We start from the raw sequence: 17,500 nt of genomic DNA, 5'->3' as shown, positions 1-17,500 counted from the left end.
TGTCTGGTGAAAGGGGCTGTTGTTCCGGTGTTATCGGAGGCTGTAATATGCTGTCCTGGCTTCCCTGGCTGTTTTCCAGGAAGTCGTCCTTGGGTGCTGAATCTTGGAGCAGTTCTGATGTGTCTGTCTGTGATGAGCTCTGTGGGCAGGGCTCAGCTGAGATGGTGTCCGTGAGCAGAGGTTGTTGTGGCTCAGTGGTGTTATCATTGTCCTTGTGTGATATGTCAACATCATGTCCATTCTGAAGTGAAGTCCTGTGGTCATTCATTCTGTCTCCAGGTGTGTGTGTGCCGTTCTGATTGAGTGGATTGGCATACACTGCAGATGGATGATTGAGGGAGAAGTAGATATTGTCTTTTAGCACTCTTGAGCCAAGTTTGTTTGGATGGCGGCCATCCTGATGAAACAGTTGTCTCTGACTCCAGAAGAGATTGAAGTTGTCAATGAAGTTTACTCATTTTATATTGCAGGTTTTTTGCAGCCATGTATTAATCCCAAGCAACCGTGAAAACCTGTTTGTTCCTCTTGCTGGGAGTGGTCCACTGATGAATGTCTGAACTTTCAGTTTTTTAAGTGTTTCAAAAAGTTCATTGAAATCCTTCTTAAGGAGTTCTGACTGCTCTTTATGAATGTCATTCTTCCCCACATGAATGATGAGTCGATTTGCAGTCTTATGTTTCATTAGAATGTTCTGAAGTTCCCTGTTTATATCAGAAGTTGTTGCTTGTGGAAGGCAGCATGTAGTTGTAACCCTGCTGCTAATGTTTCTGATTATGGAGTCCCCCACTATCAGAGTCCTGGGCTCGGCTGTGCTCTGAGCTGAGTGCCGCTGTCTGCTCGACCTTGAGCGCCAGTTAGCATCAGTGTTAGCTACTGGCTGATACAGTCTGCGTTCGATCACATTCATCACGTTTGGGGATTCCTCATTTACATTCATTAGTACTTCAAATCTGTTCTCAAGATGTATAGGTGTTGGTAGGAGACCAGTGTTTGCAATCCTTGTCAGAGCTGTATCTGGGGTAGAGGATGCTACTGCGGTTATATGTGAGGCTTGTGACAATCTGATGTCTCGAGTGCCTTTGGGTCTCGCTCCCTGTTTGTGCCATCGATTTGTAAGTCGATCGGCTTGTTTCTCTACCTGTCGAGGAGCACTAGTTTCATGGGACTCACCGGCTATATGCTGAGGGCGTCCATGACGAAGCTCTGTTGTGTGTTCCGTCTGGTTTGGTGGTCCCGTAAATAACTTTGTTTCAAGAACTGCAATCCTTTGTAAAAGTCTGTGGCAGTTAGTGCAGCAAGTAGATTCCAGAAGAGGCATTTTCTCTCTTATCCTTGTAGGCAGTTGTGTTTTCCTTTCCCCGGAATGTAAGCTGGTCGGGTAGAAGAATTCTGCGTTTTTGTAGTAAGCCAAACTTTGTCGTTTGAGCACTGTGCTGATTTGCTGAAGTTAAAATTAGGTGATAAAAGGAGCTAAATTATAAAAATATAGAAGAAAATATAAAAGCGATAGAGCAAAGCGCGGAGCAGTAAGCAAGAGCGTCCGAACAGTCAATAACAAGGCAGTATAGTTCAGAGCAGTACTCCATCCACCTGCCGTGGATTTCTTGCTCTTCTGTGAGGCAGTTACCTGCCTTGTTATTGACTGTGGACACTCTGGGTTTTTTCACATTTGTTAGTTTCTTCATGGTCTGATATGCTACTGATACTGTTGTTATGGTTCAGGCTATTTTATATTTCCTGGCACTGGTCTTCTATTCAGGTCTCTTTTTCTGTATTCATGTAAGTATCAGCTCCCTCAGGTGTATTGTCTTCAGTTCTGTATATTTATTGCACATGTCCAGAAGCCAGCACTAGCACCCAAACCTATGCAAATTGACAATTCTCACCCTCAGAGAAACAGTGACGCATACAAAATCATGTATACTTATTTTCACGAGTTCACACTTACAAATAAGTCGGATAGATTAAATTGGTAAACTTATTTGGCATGCTGTCCGGGGAGAGGGCTCTGATCTTGGTAATTGGCCCGAACACAGAGCCCATCAGACCTCCAAGATATCCGGTGAGTGCAGTCCAAATCCAACCTTACATCTCATTAACACAAACGAATGTATAAGTTACGGCTGCTACCCTATCTATTTTAGCACAAGCCCTCATTGACTCAGACTCAGCAGGGAACTTTATATCCGTGAAAATCCTCCGTTGCCTCAACCTCCCACAATTTCTTTGTCAAGAGGCCCAAAACATCCACTCGATCATATGTAAGACCCTGGGAAAAGGAACCATTACTCACTGCTCCCCTCCTCTGACTCTTCACATTGGCTGCACTCACCATGAATCCATCTCGCTGCTGGTGCTGGAAGGATTTACTGCCGACATCATCCTTGGATGCCCGTGGCTTCAAGTGCATGAACTCAACCTATCCTGAAATTCTGAAGAGATTATTTCCTGGGGAACGGGATGTTTTAAAGCTTAAATTCTTCATCTACCAAAAAAACCGAACCATCGTGATGATCAACTCTCCATTCCAGTGCTGGCAACTACAATTGAGAGCCCCGTTCAAGACTGGAAGGTGGAGATTCCAACAGAATACCGGGCATTTCAGGATGAATTCACCTTCTCGAAACTGGACCTGCGCAGTATGTACAACCTCATTCATATACAGAAAGGAGATGAGTGGAATACCACCTTCATAACACCTGCAGACCACTACGAATACTTGGTTATGCCATATTGCCTGTCCAACTCACCTTCCATTTTCCAAGGATTCATGAATGAGGTGTTCCGGGATTATCTACATCACTTCATGATTGTCTACATCGATGACATCATGATTTATCTCCGGAACAAGGTCAACCATCACCTCCACGCTTTGCAGGTCGTCCAATGGCTGAGAGAGAAGTGGGAGTTCCATCAACCATCCATCCAGTTTTTGGGCTACATCATTAATGCTTCAGGAGTTAAGATGGACCAGGGAAAGGTAAAAGCAGTCCCAGATTGGCCACTTCAATCCTCTGTTAGAGATCTGCATAGATTCCAAGGATTTGCTAACTTTTACAGTTGATTCATTGCAGATTTTAATAAGATTTCCTCACCACTCTACTCCACAATAATCTTGAGTCTCTGTCCTGGACACCCACAGCCACGGTCGCACTCCATCAACTCAAGGAAGCTTTCACTACCACCCCCACACAGACACATCTAAACCCTAAACTATCCTTCACGGTCGAGGTGGATACCTCCACATCAGGGGAATCCAACCAAGCTCCATCCATGCACCTTCTTTTCAAGGAAGAAAAGAATGGTCCAAATTGTGAATGGTCCAATGTATCTGAGCTTGTGACAGGGCTTCCTCCCTTTTCAAGGAAGAAAAGAAGGCAGCAGAGAGTTACTAGCCATCAACCTAGTGCGACACTGGGTGCAGGGAGTTACACATCCCTTTGAGGGCATCACAGACCATCGCAACCTAGATTACCTCTGGGAAGCCTGTCACCTCAATCCCAGACAAGCCCGCTGGGCTTTATTATTCACTTGATTGAACTTCAAGGTCACCTACAGACCAGGGGATAAGCTACCACCTGAGCTACCACCTGTGGCTGCAAAACCCATTCTCCCTTCAGCCATCTTCCTAAACGCTATCCAGTGGGATCTGGATGAATGGATCACCGAGGCCACTCACTCTGAACCTGAGGGTCCTAAGGGTAAGATTTATGTTCCATCAGCCCTGTCTTACCCTCATGGATTCTGCACACTCTTTCTTAGGTTCAGGACACCCAGGCAGTCAGCAACCCCCCCCCTCTCTGCCACAACCGGTACTGGTGGCCATAAATGACCCATGAAGCTCAGGGCTATGTGCAATGAACTATGTCCAGCCGGTGCCATCTTCAAAACTCCTCGTCACTTACCTAAAACCTGTAAACTGCATCCACCTCCCATTCTTTCCCAGACCTTTCAGAATCTGATGTATTCTTGTGACAGTCCACAGGTCCAAAGAATGCCATCTAATCCAAATGAAGAACATCCCAGCAGCCATGGAGACAGCTGAAGCGCTTTTCCATTATGGGCCCTATTTTAACTATCTGAAACGCAAGTGTCAAGCTCAAAGCTTAAGTAACTTTGTGGGCGGGTCTCGACGCTGTTGCTATTTTCCCGGCGGGATAAATGACTCTTGCGCCAGGCGCAAATCTAAAATGGGTTGGTCTGAAGTAGCTTCATTATTCATAGGTGTGGTTTGGGCGTAACGTGAAATAAACCAATCAGAGCGTCATCTCACATTCCCTTTAAGAGCAGACGCGCTTTTTCCATAGCGGATTGCTATTGTAATGGCGGATTTGCCAGACGCACGCCAGGAGCGGTTCACAGCCAAGGAGAGCAACGCTCTCGTCACAGCCGTAAAAGAGAGAAGTTACATTGAAATGGAGAAACCAACCCAAATTAACTTCGGTTAAACAGGCGTATGATAATTTGGGTAAATGTGTAAGCTAGAGTAAGCTTTTATAATAAATTGTCGATCTATCTATCTATCGTAATAATGTATGATTTGCAAAAATGAAAACTGCAGCTTCTGTGTAGATGAGAGAATCAAAGTGTATGCGCGTTGTGCACACGCTACATTGATTATGGCCAAGCATGCGTCCTTAAAATAGCATATGAATAACATGCGCAACGCGCCACTGACTTTAAACAATTTTTTCCTGGTTAGTGGCGCAATTGTTTTCTAAACCATCAAAATAGCATGAAGGAACGTTTGCGCCGGAACACGCCTCCTTTTTTGCGCTGAACCGCCCAGGGAGCGCAAGTTCATTCCCTAGTTTAGCGACGTGCTTCTGTGGAGGGAAAAGCGCGCTTTGCGCGGGTGCAAAATAGGAATGATACATGTGTCGGTGTACAAAGTCAATTGCGCTGGGTGCAAGATAGGGCCCTATGTGTTCAGAAACTGCGGCTTACCTGAAGACATAGTGTCCGACAGAGGCCCACAATTTATATCCAGGGTATGGAAGACGTTTTTCCAGCTCCTATATGTGTCAGTCTATCTTCAGGTTTCCACACACAATCTAAAGGACAAACAGAACGGAAGATTCAGGATATCTGCTGCTTTCTAAAGTCATATTACCACAATCACCAACACAGCTGGAGTCATTACATCACATGGGCGGAGTATGCACAGAACTCCCTTCGTCAATCAACCACCGGTCTCACTCCATTCCAGTGCGTACTCGGTTTCCAACCTCCCGAGTTTCCCTTGTCAGGAGAGCCTTCAGAAGTCCCAGCTGTGGACCACTGGTTCAAGGAGAGTGAGAGGGTCTGGGTCTTCATCTAAAGAGAGTGGTCAGGAGGCATAAGAGCTAGGCAGACTCCAGAAGAGCAGATACCCGAGTATATCAAGCCGGATAAGAGGTCTGTCTCTCTACCAGGGACATTCGCCTCCAACTGCCCTGTCACAAGCTCAGATACATTGGACCATTCACAATTTTACGCCAAATAAATGATGCCACTTACTGGATCAACTTACCATCGCAGTACTGTATAGCATCCATCTTTAATGTGTCCCTTCTTAGACCTTACCATCTCTCTCGTCCCTCTTCCCACAGGGTCTGGCACTGCAACCTCCTCCCCTGGCGTTAGATGAAGGACTGGTGTATGTTGTCCACAGGTAGAGGTCGCCCATGTCGTCGCATTCACCGGTCCTCAGGAGCTGCTCGTGGGGAGAGGGGGTACTGTCACAAATCCATCCAATCCCTCAGCGCTAGACTCCTCAGCTCCTCCCACATGTTCTAAGGCAGGGGTCGGCAAGTAACTTTGGCCGCGGGCCAATATTTGTTTTAGCCAGTAGATGGCGGGCCAACTACACGGAGTAGGCCTATGGATACAAATTAAATACTCTTATATAGGCCTATAATCGCGGAATATGATGGCTCCGTCACCGTCCGTGGATCATTTGTTCAATCGTTTTTTTCAAATTAAAACCAAAAATAAAAAGATGAAAAACGACTTGTTTTTCCATTATTTATTTCCTGAACTAAAATGAAAAAACGAATAACGACGGGTTTTCTGATTTTCTGATTGTGCTCAGATCAAAAATAGAAAAAAATGAATTACTGGATTAGACAAATTTTAATTTTGATTTTTAATTTTTAATTTAACACCTTATGCATATATCAAGGAAATCATTTTAAACAGATCAAGTACTATTGTGGTAACAGATTACAGCCATTTTAATAAAGGTGTGAATAGCAATCATGCCTCATTCGCTTACAGTCCGACTTTATTCCTTTTTTATTATTATTATTTATCCGGGACACACACATACACACCTAAGGTTTAAAGAGTTCTGCGCGGGACTGGTTTTTTGTTTGTTTTTTTTTTGTCCCGCTCCCACAAGGTTCTATTCAGCAACCGCTTAAAATGCGGTGTTCATCCGCTATATTTCCCGACCTGACGGGTCCGCAAAATTTAGATCTCGTTTCCAGAATCTCACATTCAAATGTCTCTAACGGAAAGAAGGAGATTAAGTAGCCTATAATAATTATAAATACTATACAAAAATTGTGTTCGTGTCAATATAAATATTAGGCTATTTTAACATTGTACTGTCAGCAGAGAAAAAAAATGCCACAGAAAAAATTTAGGAAATATAAATAACATAAATTAAATAGGACAAAGCCTATCACTCAAATTTCTAAGCAACATAAACGAAAATCATATTGCCCTACTGACAAATGAAGTAGGCTATTTTCTGCCGAACTATTTCAAACATCCTTGCAAAAAAAGAATGTTGTTGACTGACAATCATGGTTTCAGTACCAAACAGCTCCTCAGAGATAGGTGTACAGGCGGTCAGAATTAAGTGCGGATACGCTGTCAAAAGATGTCGGAAGTGGGCTATTGTCAGTCAGACCGCCCGCTCCGTCCAAAGTACACCAGAGTTCTGGCCGCTAACGTCTTTTGACGCGCGAATGGACACAAAGTGGTCAAGCGTATAACTAGACGCGGCAGGCGCGAATTTGACACGCTATTCGCGTCCGGTGTGAACGCACAGTTATACTTTAAAATGTAATCCCGCGGTGAAATCGCCGCGCGACTACAGCTTTTCTCAAATAGTGGAAGAGTTTTGTGCAGCATTTAGAACTTCCAAAATAATCCGGCGGGCCAGAAAATATTGCTGGCGGGCCAGTTTTGGCCCGCGGGCCGCCAGTTGTCGTTCCCTGTTCTAAGGGATTGAAACTGGCTGGCCCAGAAAAGTTGTTAACCCTCTGGGGTCTGAGCTGTTTTCTGGGCCCTGGAGGTGTTCTGACATGCTCTGACATTTGTGTTTTTTTCTGTTACTAGTGACATTTTCATGGCTAAAGTCTAATTACACTGTATTCAGCACAAACTCTGCTACAATAATATATCAGCAGCATATATGTAAAAGTTTGTAGTTTTGAGATAATGACATTTATGCGTGGTTTGTGAAAATACAAAAAAAAATTCTCACTGAAATAAGGCCATGCTGATTATTTCTTCACAAGACTTTTGAAAATTGTATGACGTAGCCTAGAATATTTGCTCCAAAACTATGTGAAAATCACCCTGACTGCTCATTCAGATAAGACAATATATTGATTTAAAATTTTTACGACGTGTTTTGTGTGAGAAAGCTTTATGCGGGAGCTCATTAATATGTAAGCTTTTCACACCTGAGAAAGACAAAGACACTCCCCTAACTGCCCTATTAGGAGCTATCAGGCCCTGTCATTCAGAGCAACCTTGCACAAAGAATGAGGAGATTTAAAAAATAATGGCTTTTAGATTGTTTGGATTTATTTACAACACAATATAATCCCAAAATACACAACAAATGACAAAAGAGCACATTGAAAACAATGATCCAAAGACAGAGACCTTTGTGCCATTCCTAAAAAAAATGTACATACCTTTCATTTCCAAGGTGTTTGATTTTCACTTTACCATGTTCATGTACAGAGACTCATGTGAATGTTGAAGTCAGCAGGACTCAGTTCCATCTGGTCCCTGAAAGAAAAGAAAAAAATGTGAACATACTGGTATCAAGAGAAACTAGGCCTGCACGATTCTGGGAATACATTTTAGATTTTTCTGGTTAAAATTGCTTTTTAAAATTCACAGAATACACACACACACACACACACACACACACACACACAAATGTTTCCAACAATATATAATATAATGAACACCATGTTTGTTGTGCCTTGTAGGCACAAGCTATGTGCAGTACTGCATAAAATAATTATAACAATAACCTATAGCAGCCTATAAATCTTCCAAAAGATTTCAGTAACAATGCTAGAGAAAAATATATTGATTATCTTATGTTGCTTCAAATGTTTCCTTTCGTTATGATATGAAATGAGATAATAGTAAAAACATAAAGCCTAATGTTTGGTGTATTTTTCATTTCAAACGCGATCGCGCTCCAAAATATGATACATTCAAACGCGATTGCGCTCCAAAATATGATACATTCAAACGTGATCGCGCTCCAAAATATGATACATTCAAACGCGATCGCGCTCCAAAATATGATACATTCAAACGTGATCGAGCTCCAAAATATGATACATTCAAACGCGATCGCGCTCCAAAATATGATACATTCAAACGCGATCGCGCTCCAAAATATGATACATTCAAACGGGATCGCGCTCCAAAATATGATACATTCAAACGCGATCGCGCTCCAAAATATGATACATTCAAACGCGATCGCGCTCCAAAATATTAAACATTATGGTTATACATATCTATGTTTGAGCAGATATCCACAAACAGTATCTAACAGTAAACACGGGTCTAAATAGTATAATATTCACCATATATCTAGCAACAGTTCAACTGCAATGTGAAGTTTATGCAACAATACCATAAACTAATAAGTACGAATTTCTTACCTTACATCTTTCTTGTCTTCAAATCGCGTTCTTCTTCTTCTGAGTTAAATCCAATGTAAGCTCAGATGTGTCTTCCAAACTCGACGAAAAGCAGAGACTTGTGAAGTTTGTTGGTGTTTTGTGTTTGAGGTAAGGAGGGCGTTCGCGTTCCATGTGGACGATTTGCATGTGAATCACTTTTGCGAGAGTGGGCGTGGTCGAATTAAAAGTAATTAGCAAGCGTTTGAGATACTGGACATCCTGTTGGTTTTATACAAATTACTTAAACAGAGAATATTTGTTTTCAGTTTGAATCCGATCATTTAAAAGTACACACTTAAATGTGTATAAAGGTATATGGCTCATAAATGTGTGACAAGTATTCGCTGAGTTTTGTTTCAGTTTATAGACGTGCTCAAGAAAAAAAAGTTTACCGCGATGCAGAGGCATAACGCACACCCTGTTTATTTTCTTTATTTTACAAAAGTACAATGTTTTGATTTGATTGTAAGTGGACACATACAAAAGTAGAAATATCACAGATTATTTTTTTTATATTTCTTTTTTCTGTATGACCATAAATGACGGAGTAATTTAAGTTTATTGTGCTACAATGTGAAGAAAATCCAGCAAAACGCGGGGGCGCGTTTGCCGACCTCAGAGGGTTAATAAGAAGAAACTTTATAAAGACAGTACATTACGCGTTTACAGAGAGGATCCATCTTGGAAAACTGTCTCGACTAATCGAGTCACGAACGCCGTGCTAAGTGAGCTGGTCGATAGGAATTACTTTTGTGAAATCTAACGTAGCACGGCGTTCGTGACTCGATTAGTCGATATGCTACCGTGTTAGTGTGAGGCTATTTTGAGCCTTGTTAGTGGTATTAACTAGCGATTTACTTTTACTTACTCTGTGCCCCATATACTAGCGTTATAAGATAATCTGTTTTTTAAGATAAAACTCTTTACATTCGATTTTCATGAAAACGCATGAAAATCGACTCGGTAACCATGTGTAAATTACCCCTAGGTTCATTTTTCACCGGAATTGTCCTTTAACTGAAATAATAATAATAATAATAATAATAGATTTTATTTATAACGCACTTTTCATTCCGAAGAATCTTAAAGTGCTACACAAAAGAACAACAATAATAACTACAGAATACTAAAAACCATAAAAACAATAAAACAATCAGCACATAAAAGCCTTGAAAGTGTCCAAGCTCTGTACTTCTCTCAGCTCACTCGGGAGGTGGTTCCGAAGCCGCGGTGCATCTGAACAGAAAGCTCGGTCCCCCATAGTACGAAGTCTGGTGGTCGGGACCTGAAGAGGTAGGTGGCCTGATGATCTGAGAGTGCGGGAGGAGGATTTCAAGGTGATGAGTTCTTGTAGATAAGGTGGTGCATGTCCAGTGATACATTTGTGTGTATACAGCAGAATTTTGAAGTCGATCCGGAATGAAACAGGGAGCCAGTGGAGTGAGTGTAAGATGGGAGTTATGTGATCATATTTTCGGACTCTCATGAGGACTCTGGCAGCGCTATTTTGGATGTATTGTAGCTTCTGCATGTTTCTGGCAGAAATCCCAATGAAGAGTCCATTGCAATAATCCAACCTGGTGGAAATAAAAGCATGAACCAGTTTCTCTGCATCCGGAAGAGGAGGACATGGTTTGGAGATATTTCGAAGAAACCTGAGCGCTGCATTTGATACCATTGACCACAACATTCTTCTTGAACGGCTAGAATGTATGGTAGGTGTCAAGGGCACTGTATTACAATGGTTTGCTTCTTGCCTCGAAGAAATTACTTTTTCTGTAAATTTAGGAAATTGTTCCTCATCATCTGCACCTGTTTTGTTTGGTGTGCCCCAGGGATCAATTTTGGGACCTTTATTGTTTTCCCTTTATATGCTCCCCTTGGCCCTCATTTTTCATAAATGCAACATTTCTCAGTTTTACATTCCAGTAAGGTTTGACACCACTGCTTCATGTGATGTGTTATTGAAATGTGTAAATGATCTCAAGGTGGATGACAAATATTTGTTTGCAGTTAAATGTGAATAAAACTGAGGTTTTAATTCTGGGTTGTCCTGCAAATTCCTTTCCTGCACAGTTAGGTCCTCTCTCAACAAATGTACGCAAACAAGTCAAAAATCTTGGAGTGATCTTTGACTCTTTACTAGTTTTTGATAAACAAATTAATGCTGTTATTAGAGGAAACTTTTTCCATTTAAGATCTATTACAAAGTTGAAGAACCTTCTTTCAAGCAAAGATTTAGAAGTTGTGATTCATGCACTTGTAACATCACGATTAGATTATTGCAACTCTCTTTATTCCGGTCTCCCTCAATCTTCACTATCTCGATTGCAAGTTGTTCAAAATGGGGCTGCAAGACTTTTGACTGGGTCTAAAAAGAGGGATCATATTTACCCTGTTTTAGCACCCCGTCACTGGCTTCCCATTCCCATTGATTTTAAGATCCTTATGTTTATATATAAGGCGTTGTCTGGTCGTGCACCAAGGTATATTAATGATCTTATTGTGCCATATTGTCCAGCTAAGGCACTTAGATCTTCCAATCACTTGCTCTTAAATGTGTCACGGTGTCGCTACAAATCAAAGGGTGATCAGGCCTTTTCTGTGGCTGGGCCCAAGCTTTGGAATGGTCTCCCTTATCATGTGAGGTCTGCTCCTTCATTGGACATTTTTAAATCTACTCTTAAAACTCATTTTTATTCTTTAGCTTTTGGAAACCTGTAATTGTTTTTTTGTTTTGTTTTTTTGTAACACTTTAATAACGTTCAGTTATAAGTCATTTATAAGTGGTTAGTTAATGATGAACTAATAATTTACAAAACATTCGTAGATTACCACTTCAAGAATCAATAAGGCATAAGATCTACGAATGTCATGTACGAATGTTATCTACGAATGATGTGTAACACATTTACAAGTGATGAATAGTTTACACTTTAGATTAGGGGATGCAGAAAGTGTTGTAAATGATGTATTCATGCGTTTACACATCATTGTGTTGAACACTGTTACTTACCTGTTACAAATGATCTGTACGTGTATACAAGGCATTTACAACACTTTCTGCACCCTCTAATTGCTACATACATACAAAAAAAAAACATAATTTATGAAACATTTATGAAACGCATATTCATGTTTTGTAAATGATTATATAATCATTAATTAGTTAATCATTAACTAATCAATTGTAAATGACATAACTGAATCTACAAAACATACATAAAATAATTAACATATCACTTATTAATCATTTATGAACACATAGTGATGTTTCGTAAATAATTAGTTAATCATTTACTAATCACTTGCAGACCATTTGTAACGGAATTTACAAAACATACATAAAATGTTAGTATATCACTTGCTAATCATTTATGAATGTTTTGTATATGATTAGTTCATCATTAACTTATAAATGACTTACAACTGAACGTTATTATAAATAATAATGTTCAGTTGTAAGTCATTTATAAGTTAATGATGAACTAATCATTTAGTAACACTTAAGTGTTACCCTATGTACAGCACTTTGGATCAATCTATATTGTGTTTAAATGTGCTTTATACATAAATGTTGTTGTTGTGATTTACGTTATTTTCTGTATCAATCTTGTCTTTGTTTGATTGTGAAACGTAATTTGTAGACCAGGCAGAGGTGTCTGCAATTCTTCCAATTGAAAAGTTGAGTAATGTGTCCCTATCACAGATACTTCATGTAGTGTGCATACAACAGTAACTAATTTGTACCCCAGACAGTCGTGTAGTGTGAGAAGAACAGTGATCTGAAGACTTTGAAAATCATGTGTGTTCCACACATAAATTTCGTCATGCATATATTTTCCCAAGGTCGCACCTCCTTTCTCTCGTCAATTCTGCTCCCGTTCTATCAAATCTCCATAACCCTATATCTTGCCTCAACAAATGAATACTTATAGAAGTGAATGATAACTTAATGATAACTTCTCAAGAAATGGAATTGTAACCCTGGTTACAAAGCACCATTTCAAACTAAAGTTGTTAATAAAAACAGTCATAAAGAAATGCATTGCAAGCAATGGATAGGCAACAAATAGGTTAAAAGAAATTTAAAATGCATTAAAATAGTCAAATGCTTTATTTCATACGTTTCATTTAGGTTTAAGAACATAGAAAAAGGGTTAAAAATATGTGAATTCATTTGATTTTATTTATTTATTTTCTTCATTTAACATGGTTTAAAATGTGTTCAGACTCTTATTTTGAAGAGTCACGTTGCAGCGTGACTCCTGAGACTAGCCACAGCCAATCAGGTTGTTTTGTTTTTTCCTGCTTGTTAACGAGGGAGAAACGCAGACAGTCGTTGTAGAGCTGCTGCTGAAAACAGAGGAAAACAAGAAGAATAAGTAAAGAGTCCATTTAAAGTTAATTTTGTGCCTTGAAGGAGTTTTTTTGTTTGTTTTGTTGTGTGTTCCAACCTGCCGTGACCTGGCGATATTTCATACTTGTGTTCATTGCCGAACGGGACTTGGCCATTAAGGTTTGGACCGGAAATTCTGAGCGAATATCGGAGTTGGATTCCACGTGCGAGATGTAAGATGGCGAGCCACCCAGTGACCCCATGAACTGTGCATCACACAGGATCAAAGCGCCTCTGCCGGATGTTGCATGGGTTTCATCAGAAACTGGTAGGATTGATCCATATTTCACTGCAGAGCTGCTGTGGATTCACAGAGACACTGGATTAACCGTTTAGGACTAAAGGACTGACACTTAAGAGAACAAAGACAATTACTTGTGAAATACAAGTTTATTCAGTCTTTTGCTGAATACAATTTGAGTTGTTTTGTTTAATTTTTTTTGCTATTGTTTTATTTGTTAACCTTTCATGTTAATGCTGTAATGGTGTTTTCTGACATGTAATATTTTTTCTGAGGTACGAACAACAAAATAGAAAACGGTTGAAACTAACAGGGAATTTAACCAAACTTGAACTAACTCTTGAAACTTAAGAACTAAACTTTATTCAGAATAAAGCTGAGTTAACTCACATAAATTAGTGATACAACTGGAGACTAATAATAACCTAGGTTGAAAATAGTATCCTTTTAAGCCAAATAGTAGGTTTAAATAAAAGAAAAAGGATTCATAAACTAACTCACGTGAACACAAAAAGAGGGGGAAATATATTTTTTTTCCTTGAAGTGATTTTGAAATTAATGTTAACTGTATGTCAACTGTCCATTTTATGATGTCAACTAAACGTATTAAGCCGGCAATTTAAACTGATTCTGTGGTCTGTGGTTATTAATGCATCTTACATCAATCACTGCTCCTGTAGTGGAACCTAGCACTGAGCCTAGTATACTGTAACTGTTACAGAAGTGTTACAGAAGTGGCGAGCCAGCCAGCCAGGAGAAGCAGTAATTAAACCTTCCAGTCTTTAATTTTAACCCAGACCTGACAAACAGGCCAAGCCGGCAAAATGGACATAGTTGACAGAGAAAATGTTAAAGTTCCAAACTCAGTTATCATTAGTGGAATTACTGACACAGCTGTTGAGGAAGATTTAATTGACTTCCTGAACAAGTATGGGCGAACTGCAAGAACCTTTAAAATAGATGATCCCCAGTCTTTCTACCACAAAAATGCCATTGTGGAGTATGAGAGTGGAGCTGCCTTGGCAGCACTTGAACCCTTATTGCCCTACACACTTGAGAGCCAAAAGCAAGTCACTTATGTAATCCGAGCCCTGTCAACTGAGTACGTATCAGCTGTTACAAACAGCGCCACCCACAGTTTGTTCAGTGAACTGCGGAAAATCGCCAATTTAAGTGGCAAATCTTTTGAAGCTGTTCTGCATGAGCACCTTTCCGAGTGTGCTCAATCAGTCACAAGCAGCGCAGAACCACCTGAAATTGTGGTTTCTACCCAAAAGACACAGAGTGAACCCACAACTCCAGTTGTTAGACCAACACAGGGAAATCGACAACTTTTCCAGAGTGAAACTGTAGAATCGACTGCAACTAATGTAAGCACCAGTGCTTCTGAATCAGTCAACCAACCACAACCTGATCTACCATCTAACATACCAACAAGCTTTATATCTCATCCTGAGGTGCAAAAAGTTGTTGTAGAGCATATAATCCGAAGTGAAGCTCCTACCTCACAAGTCAGTGCCTCTTTCCGTCTAAGACAGTTCTCAGGAAAACTACCTTGTCCTAGTCATGAGGTTGATTTTGATTCCTGGCGCCACAGTGTTGAGCTCGTACTTCAAGACCCCGATCTGTCTGACTTGCAACGCTCACGAAAGATCTTGGACAGCCTTTTGCCACCTGCTGCAACCGTGGTGAAACCTTTAGGCCCCAAAGCCTTGCCATCTGCTTACCTTGAATTGCTTAATTCAGCTTTTGGCACAGTGGAGGATGGCGATGAGCTTTTCGCTAAATTCCTTAACACACTCCAAGATGCAGGTGAGAAGCCCTCACATTATCTCCATCGCTTGCAGACAGCTCTCTCCAAAGCTTTGAAAAGAGGCGGTGTTGTAGCTGGTGAAGCAGACCGACACCTATTGCGTCAGTTCTGTCGGGGGTGTTGGGACAATGCCCTTTTAGCTGGTCTCCAGCTCGAAAGAAAAAAAGACGACCCACCTTCATTCAGTGAGCTACTGCTACAGTTGAGAGTGGAAGAGGACAAACACACTGCAAAAGAAAGTCGAATGAAAAAACACTTTGCTGCCACCAGACCAAAAGTAGCCTCACACGCTATAGCTGCAAACACTGGCATTCCCGAACCCATAATGCAAGACGATCTCACTCAGATGCGAAAACAGATAACTGAGCTGCAAGGTCAGCTGACGAGACTGAAACCCCAAAAGGTAGACCCACCTGTAGTTTCTCCAAGTGATCTGGTCACAGAATTAAAAGCACAGATCACTGAGCTCCAGAGCCATCTCGCTAGACTAAAGCCACCAAACCCTAAGAAAAATCCAAAGCCACCAAAAGCTAATGCTAATACTAAACCAAGAGGACCTGAGCAAATTCCCTTGACAAACCAAGCTGCAAAGAGTAGGCCGAAGCCCTGGTACTGTTTCCAATGCGGCGAGGACGGCCATATCGTCTCTGCATGCTCCAATGACCCAAATCCATCCTTGGTTGCTGATAAAAGGAAACAGTTGAGAGAGAAACAGTTACTTTGGGATAAGCAAAACAATCAAACACAGTCTTTAAACTAAAGCAAGCCCTCATTGCGGGACAAATGGGTGCTACTGATGAAGCCAGTCCCACTGAATATTCACATAAATCCAATAAACGATTCCTATCTAACAAATCAGCCACTGTGAAAATACCTAAAGGCTTAGTCGGAGCTAAGTACACTGCTCAAGTACAGATTAATGGACAGGCTTGCAATTGCCTTCTCGATACCGGGTCACAAGTAACCACAGTGTCCCAGTCTTTCTATGAAAGCAATCTCTCACATCTGGAAATTTATCCAATACAAGATCTGCTGGAAGTCGAGGCGGCAAATGGTCAAAATGTCCCATATTCAGGCTTTATTGGTGTCGACATTACCTTTCCTAAAAACTGTTTCGGAACTGAACTTACTGTGTCCTCTCTTGCGTTAGTGGTTCCAGACACTCGATCTAATGTTCAGTCATCTCTCTTAATCGGTACCAACACTCTTGATTTTCTCTTTGACAGTCTCTCCCTAAACGATACGAATCTCAGTGCCCTGCCATACGGTTACAGAGTGGTGCTGAATGTATTACGACAGAGAAACAAGCAAAAAGAGAGTGGCGGCTTTGGTCTTGTCAGACTGTCAGGGAAAGAGTCTGAAATCATTCCTGCGGGCCAAAGTCGAGTCCTTGAGGGGTCAATTAATGTAAACACCGAAATCTCTGACAAGTGGGTAGTAGTTGAGTCTCCCTCCTTATCCTCCTTGCCAGGTGGTATTCTAGTCACCCAGTGTTTACTTACCCTCCCTGAGAAACTCTCACAAAAGCTTCCAGTGGTCCTGCGAAATGAAAGTAAACATGACATAGTTATCCCTGCAAAGAGTGTCATCGCTGAAATGCATGCCATGCTGGAGGTATTGCCAAACAGTCAGATTCCACAGCAGTCCGAGCATACTTCCAGCTCAAACGCCGTTAAGCTCGACCTCAACTTTGCCGATTCTCCAGTCCCTGCTGAATGGAAAGAGCGAATCATACAAAAGCTGAATGCTATGCCAGAAGTGTTTGCACTACATGATACAGATTTCGGTTGCACCGACCAAGTAAAACACCAAATCAAACTGAGTGATCAAACCCCCTTTAAGCACAGACCCCGTCCTATTCGACCCCAAGATCTGGATGCTGTGCGGAAGCATTTGCAGGAACTGAGCAAGGCAGGAGTAATCCGTGAGTCTGAATCGCCATTTTCCTCACCGATAGTGGTGGTGAAGAAGAAGAACGGAGACATAAGACTCTGCGTTGATTACCGAAAGTTGAATCTGAATACAATCAAAGATGCCTATGCGCTTCCTAATGTGGAAGAGGCGTTTTCAGCCCTCACTGGGTCGAAATGGTTTTCTGTCCTTGACCTCAAAAG

General features: G+C 41.2%; 1 protein-coding gene across 3 annotated transcripts in view; it reads left to right on the top strand.

Annotated features, from left to right (window-relative positions):
* The window catches only part of cacng5a (calcium channel, voltage-dependent, gamma subunit 5a), a 76,200-nt gene that overhangs the window by 10,136 nt on the left and 48,564 nt on the right, over nt 1-17,500 (top strand). Inside the window, exon 1 of one of the 3 annotated variants that reach the window (XM_082136998.1) lies at nt 10,132-10,226. The exons of the other annotated variants lie outside the window; for them this stretch is intronic. The gene's annotated coding sequence lies outside the window, so the exon portion shown is untranslated. Of the gene's footprint in view, nt 1-10,131; nt 10,227-17,500 lie in introns of those variants that run through there. 3 annotated transcript variants of the gene reach the window in all.

This window comes from Leuciscus leuciscus (genome assembly GCF_965113295.1).
Source record: "Leuciscus leuciscus genome assembly, chromosome: 14".
NCBI classification, from domain to species: Eukaryota; Metazoa; Chordata; class Actinopteri; order Cypriniformes; family Leuciscidae; genus Leuciscus; species Leuciscus leuciscus.
This window is presented reverse-complemented; position numbering and strand designations above follow the sequence as displayed.